This window comes from Oryctolagus cuniculus, chromosome 13 (genome assembly GCF_964237555.1).
Source record: "Oryctolagus cuniculus chromosome 13, mOryCun1.1, whole genome shotgun sequence".
NCBI lineage: Eukaryota > Metazoa > Chordata > Mammalia > Lagomorpha > Leporidae > Oryctolagus > Oryctolagus cuniculus.
Window position 1 is genome coordinate 52,093,867 of NC_091444.1, and position 19,899 is coordinate 52,113,765.

The 19,899-nt window shown below is 39.8% G+C and overlaps 1 long non-coding RNA gene across 4 annotated transcripts in view; it reads right to left on the reverse strand.

Annotated features, from left to right (window-relative positions):
- Positions 1-19,899, reverse strand: part of LOC103350933 (uncharacterized) — a 252,701-nt gene continuing 232,802 nt past the window's right edge. For all 4 annotated transcript variants that reach the window (XR_007909959.2, XR_007909960.2, XR_007909957.2 and 1 more), the window contains 2 exons: positions 9,292-9,387; positions 1-5,127 (listed from right to left, as the gene is read on the reverse strand). This is a non-coding gene — a long non-coding RNA (uncharacterized lncRNA). The remainder of the gene's footprint in view (positions 5,128-9,291; positions 9,388-19,899) is intronic.

Sequence of the window (19,899 nt, forward strand, 5' to 3'; positions counted from 1 at the left end):
AAACTCCACTTTAGTTATCTTTGAGCAGAACCAATCAGCCCCAGTGACCTGCGTTATCTCACAGTTCCCATGGGTGTGGAGACCAGGTGGGACTTAGCTGTTCCCCTGACTCTGAATCCCTGGAGGCTGTAATCAGGGTGTTGGCCAGGGCTGCAATCATCTGTGTGCCCTGGAGTGAATCTGCTCACTCAGCCATTTTTGGAAGGACCCAGCCCCTCACAGGCAGTTACCAAGAGGGCTCCCTCAGTTGCTGGCCACACTGGATAGCTCACAACATTGCACCTGGCTTCGTCAGAGCAAGCACGTGAGAGGGGAAAAGAGTATGAGCAAGACAGAGGTCACAGTCTCTTTTTCAGCTAACCTTGGACCCACTATCCCATCACTCTTGCCATACGCTATTTATTAGAACATGTGCAGTTCACACTCAAAGGAAAGGGGCTACACAAGGACATGGATACCGGGAAGGCAGGCTCCTTGGAACCATTGCCAAAGCTGTCTGCCACACAGGGAGACCCATATGCTGCCAAAGGCAGCAGAGGAAGCAGAGAGAGGGAACAATAACACTGGCTTCTCCTGTTCTCTCACCTCTAGCCTTCTACCAGGGCCCCACTGGCAGAGCAATCTTGGAAGTGTCATTCCATGTGCTACAGCAGAGCAAGGCAAGGTCAGAGAATAGGTTTGAGGGCAGACTGGCTACTCACCAACACAATACCCTTTTATTGTTTCCTGACATCATTGGACAAAAATGAGGGACTCTCTCTAATGGAAAATATTTAATGGTGACTGTGGCTCTTTCTAGCACTGATGGATGTTATTTTTGGTCTCTGGTAAGGTGGTCTTGTCCCCAACACACTCCTACACACATACACAAACTGAATTCTTGCCTACATGACAGAGTTTTCTTACTTGGTTGGGAGAAGGCCAAACATACAGTTCTTCTATATCTACCATCCAGTGAGGACCCCTATAACTGAATAGGATTAAATGTGTCTCTTTAAAATGCACTTGGTCTTCAAGACAAGTCTTGGGCTATCTGGTTAATATTACACAGAGAAGGTAGGTAACTTGTTAGTCCATGTGACTTCCCTTATTTGAAAACTTTGTCAGGATTTTTTAGCAAGTAAGTACTCTGCTTTCAATGTATTCTTTTTTCTTCTATAATACAAATATAATCCATAAACTGTAGAGTGCAATAATGGTAAGCAATTATCAGCAGATACATGCATTCTGGTAAGATACCGTCTAGGAGTTTTATTTCCCAAAGATGGCTGCAGCGATATCTTTCATCGTACATGCTCTAGAGCCTTGCTATAGCCCTATTAAGAGACACCATTGATGCTCATTTCTCCTTCAACCTGGATGGGTATTTGTGATTACCTCAACCAATATATTATGGTGGCAGTTGTGCTTGTAAGTTGTGAAAATTCCATGAACTTGGCCTTTGTTATTTTGCTACACTTGCTCTTGGACTTCAACCACCAAGTTATGTAGAAGCCCAGGCAACCACGGAAGGCACACATGGAGGGGAATACAGACCTCTGACCCAGAACTCCAACCAATATCCAAGTCAAGCTGGATAGTATAAACTCTGTAAGTGTGTCTCCAGTCCCCTATCAAAGTTTTCCAGCTAATACCACTTGGAGCAGAGGAACTATTATCACTGAGCCCTGACCAAATAGGAGATTTGTGTGTAAAATAAATGGTCATTGTTACTTTAAGCCACTATGCTTTGAGGTTGCTTGTTACACAGCAGTAGAAAACTAGAACATGCCCTTGAGGAAATTCTCAACCCCACAAAACAGCACAATACAGGAATTAAGAACATGCTTGGCTGGGAGTCACAGAAAACCTTAGAGTTGCGAACACAAATAAGGATTTCATTTGCTTGCATAACAAGAAGACTAGACGTGGAAGGCTGCTGCTACGGGTTTGGAGGCTTAAGTCTATCAGGCCATTGTGCCTCTGAAGTTCTCTTGTGCTTGTTGGCTCAGTGTAGAACAATGACTGTTCTGGCTCTAGGGATAGTACCCAGTGGGATAAATAAGAGAGGGGAAAAGGCTGAGTCAGGCCCATTTGCCTCTTTATGCCTCTATTCAACTGTCTAAGCCTGTGGGCCATACATGTAGATACATGGCCAGCTGGAAGGGAGGAGGAATAACGAACTCTTGCCTTCACACCCACAATAGTGATGGGTGACAAGAGAGAAGGAGTTGTGTTGGGTCCTGGGGAAGTCTAGGACTTTACAAGGCCTGGGATCCCGACATGAAAGTAGGTGGCTTCAGGTGAGCCACACTAGGGCTCCAGAAAAAGACTAAGACTGATGAGTGGAGGCCAGGCCAGTCTTATCAGTGAAGAAAAAAAATACAATTTAGGGTCGCTGCCATGGCTCACTTGGCTAATCCTCTGCCTGCGGTGCTAGCACCCTGGGTTCTAGTCCCCGTTGGGGCGCCGGGTACTGGTCCTGGTTGCTCCTCTTCCAGTCCAGCTCTCTGCTGTGCCCCGGGAGGGCAGCAGAGGATGGCCCAAGTGCTTGGGTCCCTGCACCTGCATGGGAGACCAGGAGGAAGCACCCGGCTCCTGGCTTCGGATCAGTGCAGCGCCGGCCATAGCGGCCATTAGGGGAGTGAACCAACGGAAGGAAGACCTTTCTCTCTTTCTCTCTCTCACTGTCTATAACTCTCTCTGTGTCTCTCTCTCTCACTGTCTAACTCTGCCTGACAAAAAAATACAATTTAGACTTTGTTGTCACATATTTAATATTTTCAAAGGTTGGCAAAATTCCATATCTAAATGACTAACTTAGATATTGGCTCTAACTCTTCGAATACCTCTTTGCAGATATGTCCCGAATTTCTCTCTGCTACCTGACCCCTCTGTGAATTCAGGCTCCCTATCTGTCACAATCTCAAGTCAGACAGATGCCCATCATATGCATACTGACCTTGCCTAACCTTTAAATCAGTTCACTGCATGTCTCCATTATTAATGCAAACTGTTCAACCTTCTCTCTTCTCATCCAATTTCCATTTGACCTTTGTGAGGGATCTGGCTTCTCTCTGCATTTCCATTCTCCTGCCACTGGCTTAGCTGGGACTCCAGTTAGCTTTCTCTGGAACTAGTGCTCTAAGCACCTTATTTCCTTTGTCACTTCTACTCTCTTTTCCTTCTAATTCATCCTATCCTCATTTAGGATTTTAGGAATGATTTTTATATGGTTTGATAGGGATTTTTAATTTCCTAAGAAGATTATGTGGGCTACATGAGTGTTTTCCCCAGCAATATTGTCTATTGTAAACACGGCATTTGCTCATCAGAGTTTTGGGTCAGGGCCTAACAACTGTAGGTTTGATTTGAATACTTAAAAAAGAGGAGACAGAGAAGCAGACTAAGCCTTTTCAATGATATATCTTCCTATCTTCCAAGGAAATAGGAAAAGAAATTCTATTATTGTTAATGTATATAATAGATAAAATGATTAGTCCCATAAAAAATTGAATTCCCACATGCAACATTCTATCATGACCACTCAGATGGACATTTCTCAGCTGAAGTCCCCAATGAACCTCATGTTTACTCCAGTGTGGAAGCATGCCATAGCACATGCCTATGTCTCCCTGTTGTCCAAGTGTCCTCTCATCTTCAACCCAGCACGCCAGAACTTTTCTGCCAACTACTGTTTGCTCAAGCTACTCCTGTTACAAACATGCTCTCCCCTTTCACAAAATGCAGTTTGAAGATGTGAGATGTCATATAGGGTTTATTAATTTATTTAAGTAATTTATTAGGAATAAATTACTTCATTTTTATAGTACAGGTTTTATTGTAATATCTTATACAGGTTTGGCACTCAGTAAATATTTGTTGAAAGAATAAACTGATGGTCTTTCCCCAGGTTTCGGCACCATCTGTAAGTTGTCTGGCGCAGAACAGATCTTCCCAGGCCAACAAATCAATTAATTCACAGGCTTTTATTGGGGTTCCGCTCCCGGGCGAGGTTCCCCGGTCCCAACAGAGCAACAGAGCGGGGGCCGGGGAAGTCGCATGTCAGAGATTGGGAGAGCTCCTTTTATAGATTCAGGGCTTGGGGGTTAAAGGTTGAGGTGGGTCTGATCCTCATTGGTTGACCTTTAGGCACCCGCAGGGACCTTGACAAGGACTTTCTTCCCCGGAAGTAGGCCTCTCCATTCCCGGAAGTGTAGGCCTTCCTTCCATGCGGATTCCAAAGCTATCATCATCTATCAACTATTTCCCAAATAGACTGTTCTTATTTAGAAGATACTTGGAATGATTACCTGGCTAATTCATTGTCCTCTGTAGTCTGTGATGCCGCCGTCTGCCACTTTTATGCTAACATTTGTCCTGCATTGCCACTCACAAGAATTGCACTGACATAAACTACTGACTGACCACACATGGTCATTCCATGTGCTGTTAACTTCCCTACTGTGACAGCCAACTACATACTTAGCTTATATCTCTCGCATCTCCTCCAGAACTTGCCCCAGTATCTCAACAGAAGAAATGCATGAGAGGAATTCGGATGGAGGTATCTACATATATGGATGACTTCAGTTCTGCCTACTGCCTGGAGGACTCTGGACTTTGGATTCCTTTGAGTTCCAGTCATGGCCCTCCATGACTGATTTAATAACTGAAGCAGTTACTAAAGTGGCTGTATCCAACAAATCAGTTTTTCTTATTCACCTCTGGTCTTCAGGGAGGAAAAGTGGAGACATAGTCTTAGGCATATTTGTGGCTATGAGTTATAGTAGATAGCAACATTCTCTCCCTTCTGCAGTCTGTTTTATATCAGCTACTAGCGGAAGACTTCTGTCCTCTCGCTTTCAAAGCATGACCTTCTATTTGAGTATGTTTCAAAGTTCCTAAGAAGTCCTCTATTTCTAAATTTGCTTGCAAACCCACGAGGTGGCCAAGCTGCATCCTTCTGAGGTGTGTGTTCTTACCCTACTGCACATCTGTGATTCCCACATTGCTCCCTGTCAAGACTCGTCGACTGTCCAGGAGAGAGAATTCTCGAAAACCAAGGTTGCAGGCTTACCAAGTTTAATTACTTTACCAATAGCTAATAATAGAAAGCCATCCCTTGAGCCCTCTCCAAAAAGATTCCTGCAAATAAGAATACAGAGCACATTAAGCAGGCAGACAGCATAAACATTGCTGAGAACAATAAATCCTGGTGATAGATATTGGTCAGTCTTTTTCTGTCTCCATTCCTGTTTTAGAACTAGAGAATTCTAGCAGCTCCTTCCCTGAGAGGGCACCGCTAAAGATTATGAAGTCAATTTTAGTAGAATTTTTGAATCCTTCACATTTGGTGTGTACTAAATATTATTGTCATGAATAAGCTACATAGCTTTATCTTGGCGAGAGTTTTGTTTAATTCATGAACACATTTCCCTTTATCCCTTGGGGTTTTATCTTTGTTCTTATATCCTAGAAGATCTAGTATAAGTCAAAAATTAAATGATATAATGTCAAGACAACTGTTAGTAGAAAGATGAATAATGTTAACTTCACAGATTTTTCCACTTAAGAGCTAACATAGATATCTTTATAATCAGAAAACATGCAAATATTTTGTTTATATTTTATTCCCATTATGTTAACGTCATCTCATTCCTAAATCTATATTCTTTTAATTTGATATCAAGTTCGCCCTACTATTTATTTTTCTTAATAGTGCTCAGTTCAATGCCAGCTGTATAAAAATCCAATGCCTCAAAAGAACTCAGCCATTGCTGCAAGAGTGGATAATGAATAAATACCCCCAACACACACACACACACACACACACACACAGAGTGTCTGTGTTTGATTTTTATCATATGAATCCTAACATCAAGTCACATGAACCATTCTTTTAAAGTTCTGCTTGATAATAATTTGAGGCAATGTTGGTCAGCTGCCACAGCTTAATGATTGGTGTAGGAGTTAAAGCCAGGACACAGACATGCTTAAAACAGATTCAGAAAGCATCAGCACACTCATAAAATGAGAACGCTCCTTTGATGCTGTTTGCATTTTCCAGGTAAAGAAATCGAAATCCTGAGAAATGACTCATTTTTTTTCTCAAAGGCACATGATTGAGCAAGGTCATGGAATATAGGCTCTTGACTCTTCTGGCACTCTGTCGCCTATAAAGTTTCTCTGCCTTCAGCCCATCTGCTGATTCTGGGTATGGCATCTGTATTAGATCCAGCTTCTCAGAGCATATCAAGCATAAGCCAGTTGGATATAAGTACAAAGAGAGCAGAAAACTCTTTTTCCAGGCAGCTGGAAAGTTTCCCTTGGAATTTATTTTTAGCATGGTGTGTGCATTCAGGAGCAACCATAGCAACAAAGGCACTGGGAGAACCTGCAGGAGACCCTCAGAGGGACAAGCAAATAGCACCAGGGGACACTGCTTCATCTCCATGGGAAATCGGTGACAAACTGGACATGTCCCTGTCACCAGGAGAGCCATCACCAGAGAAGAGCACACTCAGAATGAGCAGGACTTGCTTCCACTTAGGCAATACGTGACTGATGAGGTCATCTGTCCGAATCTGTCTTCCCTTCACTTCACTTCCTTGCCTTTCTCACCCAGCATCAATACAATGTTTAAATAAAGCTCAACAATCTGCCTCCCACGTTGAGGTCTGGTCAAAGTATGTCATGTTTTGTTTACTACAGACCTTTATGAAAGTTTGAAATCACAGAGCCGGGCGAGAGAAAGTGAACTCTTCAAGACCTCAGTCTACCATCTGGTGAATGACTTCAAAGGCCTTGGTTAGTCTTTATCACCTCAACAAAGGTGACACCGTTAGAAGCTGCTGACCTTGCTCTCAAATAAGAGCTGAAAGGATGGCTGAGGATACCATCCCATGCATCCCAGAACACTGGCAGGGGGAAGCCATGGTGGCCACAAGCGATCTATAGCCCCTAGGGAAAACTCACTTTCAAGCTCACTTTATAAACATTTCCTTCCCTTTCCCATACTCTTCCAGATGGAAGAGAACATTGACTCATGTTAGAGGACCTGGGCCACTTCAGAAAACTCTGAAGTTCCTGCATTTCTCTGTCAAGTACTCTGAACACTAGCAGACCCAGCTAGTGATTTACATAAGGCCACAGTTGGCAAGTCTGGGACAACACATCACACCTGAACTCAACATTATACATTCCTTTCCTGGCATTTTGAGAAAGCAGAGTTTTTTTTTCCTTTTCCTTGTCAGGAAAATATCTACACTATATGTATACAATTATCATAGTTTATGAAAGGATTGACCCACGGAAGTGAGATTAATACTTCAGCTCAGTTATAGTCAGTTAGCATTTTTTTTGCCTTTATATGATGACTAGAGAATCTTGACTGTTTCTAAGTAAATTATTACATTTCCAAAGGATGTAAAGATATTGCATCTATTTTGTGATTCAATGGTATCTTGAAATATAGCAGTGACTGATAAAATGTTTATCATTACATATCTTCTATAATTTTAAACACATTTCAATATAATCCAAAGTTGCAGGATGAAATACTACAAAGAGCTTCATATAAAGTCCTTTCAGTCAATCACTTTCAAGATCTAGGACTGTGTTGTTCACAAAGAAGTATTTAATAAATAATTAATAGAGAAGGAAAATAAAGCCATCATTATAGTCACATGGCTGGAAAGACCTCTATTGATCTTTAACTTCCCCACAAAACCACATAAATATATAATGGTGTTATTGACCAGCTTCCCCCAAGCAAATGAACTGTGGCATTTCTAAGAGGTATCCAAATTATTATGGAACAAAATATTAAAGATACAATGAGAAGGCTCTCATCTGACCCAAAACAGGAAGACTGGAGGAAGGAAGCAGAAATGCTCAATTTATTTCTACTTTCTGTTCCTAAAAATTTTATGAGGCATAATATATTCTCAGGGTTGGAAAGAAATCCTAAAAACGTGTGATTCATCATTTTTCTCCATAAACTTCCAGCCAATGTATAGATCCACATCATAGCAGGATAAATCAATTTCCAATTTCAATTACTAGGCAACTGTGTGCCTCCCAGAGGCCAAGCCCTGATGCAGAACAAAGGATGGTCATGAGGGAAACCACTTAGTATAAAGATTCCGCTGCAGATGAAGGAGCAGGAGCTCATTTATGTGGACATTCACTCCTTGGATTGCCAATGTTTAGAAGGATTCCTGGTCACAGGGACGCACAGTGATGGATGGTAGGCAGCAAGGCTAGCAGTAAACTATAAGCATTCAGAAGAGGTCCTTCATTAGGAGGAATGACACAGGACATAGTTTCAAGAGAGGAGCCTATTGTTAATTTGAAATATGTATATTAGAAAGGAAAGCTGTGATGGAATATAAATCGCCCTATGTGTTGCTGATTAGAGAATGGGCACCAAAGAGTCTCTCCAGCAATATGAGGGAAACACATTTCAGACTGTTCTGCTCTCTCCACCAAAAAATGAAAGCCTCCTTTTTGATTGATTCTTCTTCACAATCGACAAGAGAGCTTTATATTCTATATTAAATAATTGTGGAGGCAATTAAAGAAAAACTATTATAATATCTTCAATACCAAGTGAACAAATAGGTCACAGTAGCATTTGCATAGCCATGTGACACACAGGAAACTGATAGCGAACTCAGTATCTCTATTCCACTGGGCAAGACAGAACCTCACTTCCTAAAGGTTACACATGAAGAAGAAAGAAAACAATCCTCCAAATTGAGAATGTGACAATAGCTTCAAGAAGATATATTCACTGTGTATCCCACTCCTAAATGTGCTTTATGAATAGAGAATATGATTGACCAAGAAAAGATTGCGCTGTAGAAGAGAATGAAAGATAGAAATGGACAAGAAGATTCTCCAAGGATCGGCATCAGGTTAAGCTGCTACCTTCAACACCTGCATCCCACATGGGCACCTGTTCAAGTCCCTGCTGCTACACTTCCAATCCAGCTCCCTGCGAATGTACCTGGAAAGGTAGTGGAAAACAGCTCAAATACTTGGGCTCCTGCACCCACGTTGAAGATTCAGATGGAGTTCCTGGCTCCTGGCTTCAGCTTGGCTCAGCCCTGGCCGTTATAGCCATTTGGGGAGAGTGAACTAGTGGATGGAAAAATCACTCTCTCTTTCTCCCCGCCCTCCCTCCCCCCACCTGCCTTTCAAATCAATAAATACATCTGAGAAAAAAGAGAGAGAGAGAGAGAGAGAGAGAGAGAGAGAGATTCTCCAAAGTTCACAGCACTCCCTCTATATCTGCAGGCTACTCACTTGCTTCTGCTGTCTCATCCCAGCCTCAGAGAGAGAAGCCTATGGGAGCAACTTCTTTCATGAAACGTGTCACAGTTCCTTTCTTCTTTGCAAGGACTGATAAAATGAAAAAGAGACATATAATTTCATATAATTGTAGGCAGCATGACATAGTTGAAAATGTGTAAAAATTGCAGTCAAGAAATCTGGGTTCAAAACCACAGATTCTGATACTTGGTTTTTGAGCCTTATAATGAAGACTAATAATTCCTAAAAACTGGAAATGTCTTAAGGCATAAGGGTCCTAACACCTATGAAAATGGTATGCAAATATTGATCTAGAAAGCCCTGAGGAATATCATCTTAGCCACCCCTGTAATTACCAATAGAATCACATGTAAATTTTTCCAGACTGAGTTAAGCAAGACCAGAGAAGGATTTAAAATGGAAAGTTCTTGATAACACTCTATGACTGTGATGTACAAGTCCTTGTATCATGGCTGATGTCTCCTTTGCTTTCTTCTCATCTCAGTAAAGATGGAACTGTTAGCCTATAATTGATGATCCTTGTTTCCACAAAGTCTGTAGCCTCACTCTTCAGCCATTTCTTTTGCAGACAGAATCCCCAAAACTTTATTTTTTAAAACGATGATTGGCAGCCTGTGCTACACTATCTCCAAGTAATCTAGCCCACTTTCTCCTGGCCCTGGAATTCCATCAATATGGATTCAGTTTTCATCCTGAGGTAGTACTGCTCTATTCTCACCTGGCCTTCTCTCAGCCTTTGACACTGTGACAGTGCATCAGCTCCTTATCTACTGAAACTCAGATCTTTTCCTGTCATATATATACATATATAGATGTATACATATATATGTATATATATTCTACATATGTATTTTTAAACCATTTTGCCTTACATTTATGTACTTTTCTCCATCCTTGATGTACTTTTCTTAGTTTTAGTTGCTAGTTTACCAGGGACATATTCAATTGTTATATTCCTTACTGCCAAGGTCTCTGCCTCACCTGTGTCAGTGTTAAGTACAAAATTAATGGAGGATGTCCTTTTTCCATCAACCAGGGACTACACAGTCTTGGGTCTAGAACCAATGTCCTGCCAACAACAGTTTTTATACAATTTTAGGCTGGTATCACTATTTTTGGAAAATGTCCTTCTTACATACAAAATTCCTATAACGTCTATGGTCACATGATATCTACAAAATTTAGTTTATGTAGTCCTGGTATTTTAGCATAAAATCCAATCCAGAATATAATTACTCATGAATCTAAGACATATAAGGTTTTCTGGGATTTTCCATAGCTAATTTTTGTCTGAGAAGAGGACTTGATTTTTCCGACCAAGACTGTGCTTCACAAAGCTGTGTCGGTGGCTAACCTGGATTTTTGTCCTCCTGAAGACAATTTCAACATCAGTTTTTCTGGGATATAGGTTAAATAGACACTCTTCAGTGAATAGAAGAAATTCAACATGACACTTAAGGGCTAGGAACCTTTCGCTTTGAGTTGATCCTTTATTCGCTCTCAGAAAGAAAGGGGCGTGACCTAGGCCTAAGCCCCTCTCCTCGGAACTGGCCATTTTCAGCAACCTTTACTGGGGAATGCATCCTTTCTCCATTCCATCTTCACCCTCTTACCTCTGCAATCTTCTGAAAAGGTAAAATAAACTTGGATTTATTAATTCAGCAAAAGGCACATGCTCTGAAGGAAAAGGAGAAAAATAGTTTTGGGTAGCAAGGGGAAACCTTTCTCAGTTGGCTGCTGGTTTGGGAAGTCAGCCTTCCACAGTTGGATGGATGCCTTTACAGGCTGTCCAATCAACTGGACAATAATAACAGATCCAATAGCATGACTTATTTGAAGAAAACTAATAAGTCACATAAGATTTCCCACTTGAATCTAAATTCTTGACCTCACATTTTGAAACACAGACAGAGAACTTGAATCTGTACCTTGCAGTTTATGGTCGCTATCCAGGTTAGACCCAGAAAGAACACAGACTTATAAAAACTCTGTTTCACCCAAATTTGGGGGTTCATTTGAAGCATCCATGTATTCTCCCCCTCAAAAATGCTTCTTATAACTCACAATAAAATCATCAATATATCTGGAGAAGTACTTTCCTTCACTGTTTGTTTCCTCTAGGGGCCAGCATTGTGGTATAGCAGGTTAAGCTGCCACCTGCAACACTCACATCCCATATGAGCGGTGGTTTGAGCCCAGGCTGCTCCACTTTTGATCCAGCCCCTTGCTAATGACCTGGGAAAGCAGTGAAAGATGGTCCAAGCACCTGGACCTCTGCCTTCCATATGGGAGACCCAGAAAAAGCACCTGGATTTGGCTGACCCAGTCCTGACTATTGCAGCCATTTGAGGAGTGAACCAGCAGATGGAAGATTCTCTCTCTCTCTCTCTCTCTCTCTCTCTCTGTTTCTCTTTCCTCTATGTAACTCTGCCTTTCGAGTAAATCTGAAAAATAAAATATTTCCTCCAGGCCAATTGATTTTTTTCTTGCATAAACCAAAATAATCACATTTTTCTTCAAGATTTGTTCTAATCACCAGAGCCTTTTCCTATTTTTAAACCAGAGCTTCCCCCTGAAATGTATCATGAATTTATTTTTAATACAACGTATATTGCATATATGAAATAGCTGTCAGTAGAGAAGCCGTTTCTATAGTCTTGTACTGTGATCAGGAAAAATTCAATGACATAAATGAGATTTGGGGACTGAAATGAGCATTCTCTTTTGTGAGTAAACTGAGATGATGAAAAGTGAACTAAGTTGTCTTTAATGGGTCTATTCAATAAATAATGAACACTTAATATGTATTAAATAATATGATAAATAAGAAGACTTCATGATATATCTCCTTCCTTCATAACTTAGTATTTTTGTTGGAACATGACAAGACAAGTGTGCATGAACAATAAGAAAAAGAGAACAGTGTTGCCGAATACAATCCTATGATAGAGAACAAAAGTGATGTTACACACAAGGAAAAGTTGATTGTTACATGTGTTGAAGGGATGGGGGATTTAAAAAGTCTCTATGATTCTGTAATTCTGAGAAATGAACTGGTCACAATGGACCAGATCCCGAGGGTAGATCTTGATAGAAAAAAAAAAAACTCAAATATTCCTGCTCCTAGGTTTCATGCCTGTTTGTCCATTCCTACACACTCTCAGGACCCCTGACTATGCAGCCAAGTTCTTACTTAGTAACTGGGATTTAGGAAAGCAGCTATGGGAGTCTCAACCTCAGGAATCCAAGGAAGCTGGACATCTGCCATGAGAACCCATCCCGGTCTGGAGGAGGCTGCATCTTCTCACCTTTAGATGATGAAGGTCACACTGCCCAGTTCTGCCACTTTTCCAGATATCCTACAAGGATGTGAAGTCTTATGATTTTTAAAAGTTTGGGGGCCGGCACCGTGGTGCAGTGGATTAATCCTCCGCCTGCGGCGCCAGCATCCTATATGGATGCTGGTTCTAGTACCAGCTATTCCTCTTCCAATCCAGCTCTCTGCTGTGGCCTGGAAAAGCAGTAGAAGATGGCCCAAGTCCTTGGGTCTCTGTTCCCACGTGGGAGACCCAGAGGAAGTTCCTGGCTCCTGGCTTCGGATCAGCGCAGCTCTGGCTATTGTGGCCATTTGGGGAGTGAACCAACGGAAGGAAGACCTTTCTCTCTGTCTCTCCTCCCCACTGTCTGTAACTACTTTTAAAATAAATAAATTAAAAAAAAAAAGTTTGGAACTTTGCAATATTTGCTTTAGGCTATTCAAATATTTTCTGGTTGCATATGAGGTATCTTAAAGGAGTTCATGGAAAATAAATATTATGAAAAAAATATGCATGGCTGTAAAAAAATTTTGAATCAAAATAAACTTGTCTTTTAATTCCATTTTCCCACAAACTTTTTGAAGTACCTTGTATTAGACTGAGATCTCAGGGAGTGAACATACACTGTTTAAGCAACACAGAATCTCAGGCTGTAAACCGTATCTCCCTGGATCACACCAACAGGAGCTTACCAGTAAGTAATTATGAGAAAAATGTCTACCTCACTAGTCTGCCCTCACGTATCCTAGGAGGTAACTGTGGTGCAGCTAATATTAAATTTAAACATATTTTAGGGGTAAATGTTTGACACAACAGTTAGGTTGCCAATTGGAACACCCACATCTCGTATCAGAGTGCTTGGTTTGAGTCCCAGCTACTCTGCTTCTAAGCCATCTTACTGATAATACACATCCCGGGAGAAAGCGGATGAGGTCTCAAATACCTGGGTCCACCCATGAGGGAGACCAGAGCTGAGTTCCAGGATCCTGGATTCTACCTTGTCTAGCCCTCGCCCTAGCAGTTGTGGGCACTTGGGTAGTGAACCAGTGGATAGAAAATTTCTGTCTCTTTCTGTCTCTCTGGCTTTCATATAAAATGAAAATAAACAAATAAAATTAAGAAAGAATACTCTAGATACAAACTGCTGCTTGACCAACAGCTATAACTCATTGTAGTCGATGGAACCATAAATGTCCTTAAATTAGAGATTTTTATTTTCCTAGAGGCAGATGCACCCTAAGTCACATTACATTAATAATAATAGTAGCATAATTTTTTCTTCCCTAAGTGAAACATACTCAGGGAGAAACTTGATTTTGGAAATAGTCTATGAAGCACTTAGTAAGCCACTTGGCAAAAAGTTACCATTGCACTGTATTACCTAAAAACAATTGTTCATTGGCTTGTAATGAATATACGTTTTACATCTTTGTGTGCCATTGCACTTGTACTTGATAAGAGAAGCAAGAAAGGGCTAATGCCAAGGAGGCTATGACACTTGTCTTGGGATGGCTAACACATTCACTGAATAAAAGCACACCTGACACAAGACTGGTAGACACAGAGCAAGCTGCCCAGATAAACACTAAACGTGTGCTGTGAATGGAAGACTAGGAACCAGTTCTGATGCTCACTGTCATCTAGATCAAGGAACTCATTGGGGATGCATATAACATATGATTTATGTTAGGGCAAGGAGATGGAGGGAAAGGCCCATTAAAGGAAAGAATAATTGAACTCAAGTGCTGTAAGATTGGAGGAAATGTCAATTATCTCTTTGTGTCCCTTTCTTCTGGAAGGGTCTGTTACTGCCATGTAATTTATGAGCCTGAAGAGAGCCATAAAACCATGGAGAAGAGGAAACAGATGAATCCAGGCCATTAAAAAAACACGAGGTAGAGCTTACAGATCTTTATCCTTTATTTTTGAAGGAGTTCTCTAAAACTTAAATATAGGGTAGAAGAAAACAATGCTGATTAATTTTAAAGATAGTTCTGTCTTCTTTGTATGAATTTTTTCTTACCAAGAAAATATAGCTCTTCTGCTCAAGGCTTTTTTATCTTAATTTTTTTTGTATTTAATGGCTTCATGTCTTTAAGAGTTGCATTATAACAGAATAACATACAAATGAAATGATTTTGATAACAGAACCTGGAACATTAATTCCATAGAGTAAGAAAAAGAAGCAGAAAGTTAAATAGTATTAATCTTCCCACATTCAAGGTATAGCATTGTGGGATGTTTTTTATGCATGCATGGCCACAGTTTCCAATCCATCTGCCTGTGAAGGAAGCTTTAGAGAATCTATATGGGAAGCAGGGGAAACAGTAGTGTGTCTCCAGCTGCAACCAAGTGTATGTAGCCTCAGAGGAAGTTCCAGATCATGTCCACCAGGCATGAGGTGCCTGCAAATGACAAAGTGTGTGGGTTGGTTTGGGGAGGCTAGAGTACAAGAACAAATGTTGGTGAAACAAGGGAAACAAGGGTACTTCATAAAGTTCTTGGATGATGGCATTTAAAGGTAAGTTTATTTTGGTGCAAAATATATGGAAATTCTGGCATTAATTTTTTTTAAGATTTATTTTATTTATTTGAAAGTCAGAGTTACACAGAGAGAGGAGAGGCAGAGAGAGAGAGAGAGAGAGAGAGAGAAAGGTCTTCCATCTGCTGGTTCACTCCCCAATTGGCCGCAATGGCCGGAGCTGCACTGATCCGAAGCCAGGAGCCAGGAGCTTCCTCTGGGTCTCCCATGTGGGTGCAGGGGCCCAAGGACTTGGGCCATCTTCTACTGCTTTTCCAGGCCATAGCAGAGAGCTGGATCAGAAGTGGAGCAGCTAGGTGTTGAACCCGTGCCCATATGGGATGGAGACGCTTCAAGCCAGGGCATTTACCCACTGCGCCACAGCGTCAGCCCCTGCAATAGTTTTTCATAATATCCACTTTCCATGAACTTTTAAAAGATCTTTATTTGCATGATTTCCAAAATATATTTTTTGCACCAAAAATAAACTTATCTCCTAATTCCCTTTTCCACTATTTGAAGTGCCCTCGTGTGTGCTGACTTTTCCTCAGAAGTTAGTAGTTTGTGGTCGGTCCTTAAGAACGATTCAAAGGATTTAAAATGATCTTTTAAGTAAGCAAATACATACTTCATAAAATGTAGATTATAAACTGCCTGAGATAATTAAAATAACATATTTGCATGCTTTGTATTTAAAAATCTAGAATGTAGTGAGATTCTCCTTAAAATGTGAATTATTTCATATATGAATACATTTATTGATGAATGCTTTGAATTTGCAAGCTTGTGTGTGTCTGAGCATGTGTAGCAAGTGTACATGTGTGTGCATCTCACATGCTTTTTCCTCCTTTTCTTCTTCTAAACTCCAGTCAAATGAGAGGACTCATTGCTACTGATATAACAGCATGCAGTTATACTTTATTTATTTGTCCATTCAGTACCTCTTGCAGTCAGTCAAGAAAATGTTTATGTTTTCAAAGTTCTGAATGAAAATGTCTCCAAAAGTTAAGCTAAAACTACATGTTTCAGAAAAAAAAAAATCGAGGGAATTCATCTCTGCTACATCCATAATAAAATAAAATTTAAAGCAAGCAATTCTAGAATGAAGAAAAAGATTTAATGTGGTAATCCAGAGAGTCAAGAAATAATGATAAAAATCAATGACAATGTCTTTTAGTCAAAGGATTTACACCATATGAAGGATGTGAGAACAACAGAATATAAGATAGGGTGGATTAAAAGAGGTTAAAAAATACCAAAGTTCTGGGGCCAGTGCTGTGATGTAGCTGGTAAAGCTGCTGCCTGCAGTGCTGGCATGCTATATGGGTGCTAGTTTGAGATCCGGCTTATCCACTTCCTATTCAGCTCTCTGCTATGGCCTGGGAAAGCAGTAGAAGATGGCCCAAGTCCTTGGGCCCCTGCACCCACATGGGAGACCTGGAAGAAGCTCCTGGCGCAGCTCCAGTCATTGTGGCCATCTGGGGAGTGAACCAGCAGATGAAAGACCTCTCTCTCTCTCTCTCTCTCTCTCTCTGCCTCTCTGTAACTCTGCCTTTCAAGTAAATAAATAAATCTTAAAAAAAAAAAAAAGCTACCAAAGTCCTTGCATCATCCACGAAGTAGGAAAAGAACTGACTTATGTTAGATTTTAATAATCAAGAAGGGGTATTCTAACCTCAACGTAGCCAGTATCAGAGTAACAAAACAATGAGAGTGGGTTGTAGATATCAGACAAATAATCAAACCAAAAGTAGGTAAGAAAGAAGAAATTTAGAATAGAAAAAATTGGGACAAATAAAAATCAAATAGCAATTACATTAAATTTCAGTGGGCTGTTTATGTTTTAGCGTCCCTCAACCAAAACGTTTGAGACAAGAAGTGCTTCAGATTTCAGATATTTCAGGGTCTTGAAATATTTGCATAGACCTTATTGGTTGAGTATTTTATACTCAAAAAGCGTTTAATTCCAGTGTACTTTGGATTTAGATTTCAGGTCTTTTGATTGATGATACTCAACTTGTACTTCATTTAAAAGATAAAAATATTCAGGTTGTAACAAAATTATATTCTGCTTACAAGAGGCCAAGAGATACATCTTAAATATATGAGGCTGTGCGGGTGCAAACTGTTGAAATCTTTACGTACAACATACTAAGTTGATCCTCTGTATATAAAGATAATTGAAAATGAATCTTGATGAAGAATGGGATGGGAGAGGGAGTGGGAGATGGGATGGTTGTGGGTGGGAGGGAGGTTATGGGGGGAAAAGCCGCTATAATCCAAAAGTTGTACTTTCAAAATTTATATTTATTAAATAAGAGTTTTAAAAAATAATATGAGGACTGGGAAGTTGGAAGTGAAAGGTTGGTGAAAGAGAAATTGTGCAAATTCCAAACAAAAGAAAGTCTGAGTAGCTTTATTATTATATATAAATTACCTTAATGTAAAGAATTACTACAGAGGAATATGGAAAATAGAAAAATGTTCTTCTTTGAATTCACTTAATAAGATTCAAAATATATAAGGCAAAAGTGGGCAGAACTAAAAAGAGAAGTAGAAAATTTTGAAGTCATGGGAGATTTAATACCTCATGGGAGATTTTATAGAGGTAGCTAATAAAATGTATATATAAAAATCTGAAAAGACATTGAAAGTCTGAACAATGTGATTAACAAATTTGAACTGATGATGTATATGGAACACTGACCCCTTAAAAATATTTTATTTTCAAGTTGAATTGGAGCAATTTAAAAAGTTGACTTTGTGTTGAGATACAGCAATTTTAACAAATTAAAATGGAATGTCATATAGATTATATCATTTGACCACTATAAAATATCAATGACAAATTAGACAATCCCCTATATTTGAAAATTAAACAATCACTTCTTAATAATAGCACATTGGTTAAATTAGAAATTGGAAATTTGGAACTGAATGATACAAAAATTACTAGACAGCGGAACTTGGAGACTAAAGCCAAAGGAAACCAAAGCTTAAAATTACATTCACAGTTTTCCGTAAGAAAAGAAGCTAGATCAAAAACAGTGATTTAGGGGTCAGCACTGTGGCATAGCAGGTTAAGCCTCTGCCTGTGGCACTGAGATCCCATATGGGCTCTGGTTTGGGTCCTGAGGCTGCTCCACTTCCAACCCAGCTCCCTGCTTGGGCTCCTGTACCCAGGTGGGAGACCCTGAAGAAGCTCCTGGTTCCTGGCTTAGGATCAGCTCAGTTTCGGCTATAGTGGCTATCTGGGGAGTGAATCTATGGATAGAAGATCTTTCTCTCCATCTCTCCCTCTGTCTGTAACTCTACCTCTCAAATAAATAAATCAAATCTTTTAAAAAGCCCCAGCAATTTAGCCATATATCTCAAGAAATTAGAAAAACCCAAAGAAAGTATATGGGAGGAAATAATGAATGTAAGGTTAGAGCTTAGAGAATAAACACACTTTTAATAAATGAATCAGTAAGCCAGTTTAATTCCTTGGAAAGAATAACAAAATATACTAAGCCCCAGGCAAAAGACAGAAAAAAAGGATAAAGAAAGCAAAAATAACCAATATCAAGGCAAAACTACATATAATACAGATGTTAAAATGATCATAAGGGGATACAGTGAACATTTTTATGCTAATGTATTTGACAGTTGTATTGGGCATGCTTAGAAAATGAAACCTATGAGAATTGATACACACACACAAAATAAATTCATAATTAACCTTCATAGAACGAAAACTGCAGGCCCATGTAATATTAGTGAATTCTTCCAAAAATTCAAAGAATAAGTAACTCCCACTACACACAAATAGAGAACATTTGGTTTTTTGATGAGACCAGTTTAACCATGATATCAAAGAATACATTAACCATTATACTAAGATTGTATAGAAAAGGCCATGGGAAAACATCTTACTTAATGATAAAATGTTAAAGCTTTCCCCCAGAAATCAAGAAGGATATAATGATGATGACTTTTTACCATTTCCAGTCCACATTTTCTTGTGGATTTTAGCTAATGAAATAAGACGAGAAAAAGAAAAGACATAAAAATTGGAAATGAAAAAACAAAACTCATTATTCACAGGTGACAACATTGTTATGTACAGCATACAAAAGGATCTACAGAAAAAATATTGGAATTAATAAATGAATTCATCAAAGACCTTGCATTCAATATCATAAAAATATTTTTCTTTTACCAATATGAAGACAATAAAATGTCGGGACTGGTATTATGGTGCAGTGGGTTAAGCCGCTGGCTACAATGCCAATGTTCCATATAGGTGCTGGTTTGGCTGATCCAGTTCCTATCCAGCTCCTTGTTAATGTGCCTTGGAAAAGCATTGGAAACTGGCTCAAGCCCTTGGGTCCCACAACCATGTGGGAGACCAGGAAGAATCTCCTGGATCCTGGCTTCATTCTGGCCCAGCCCTGGCTGTTGCAGCCATTTGGGGAATGAACCAAAAGACAAGCTCTCTCTCTCTTTCTCTGTCTCTCCCTCTCTCTCTGTAACTCTGCCTTTTGAACAAATAAATCTTAAAAAAAGAAAAAAATTCTGAAAATGATAGCATTTACATAAACATTAAAAACCATCACATACTTAGTAATAAATATACAGAAGGATGTACAAGATGTTTACACAGAAACTATAGCATGTTAGAGACACTAAATAAGAACTGTACTATCTGCCCAAGGCAGGGGTCTTCTGAGGGCTGGTGATTGTGTAATTCTTGATCCATGT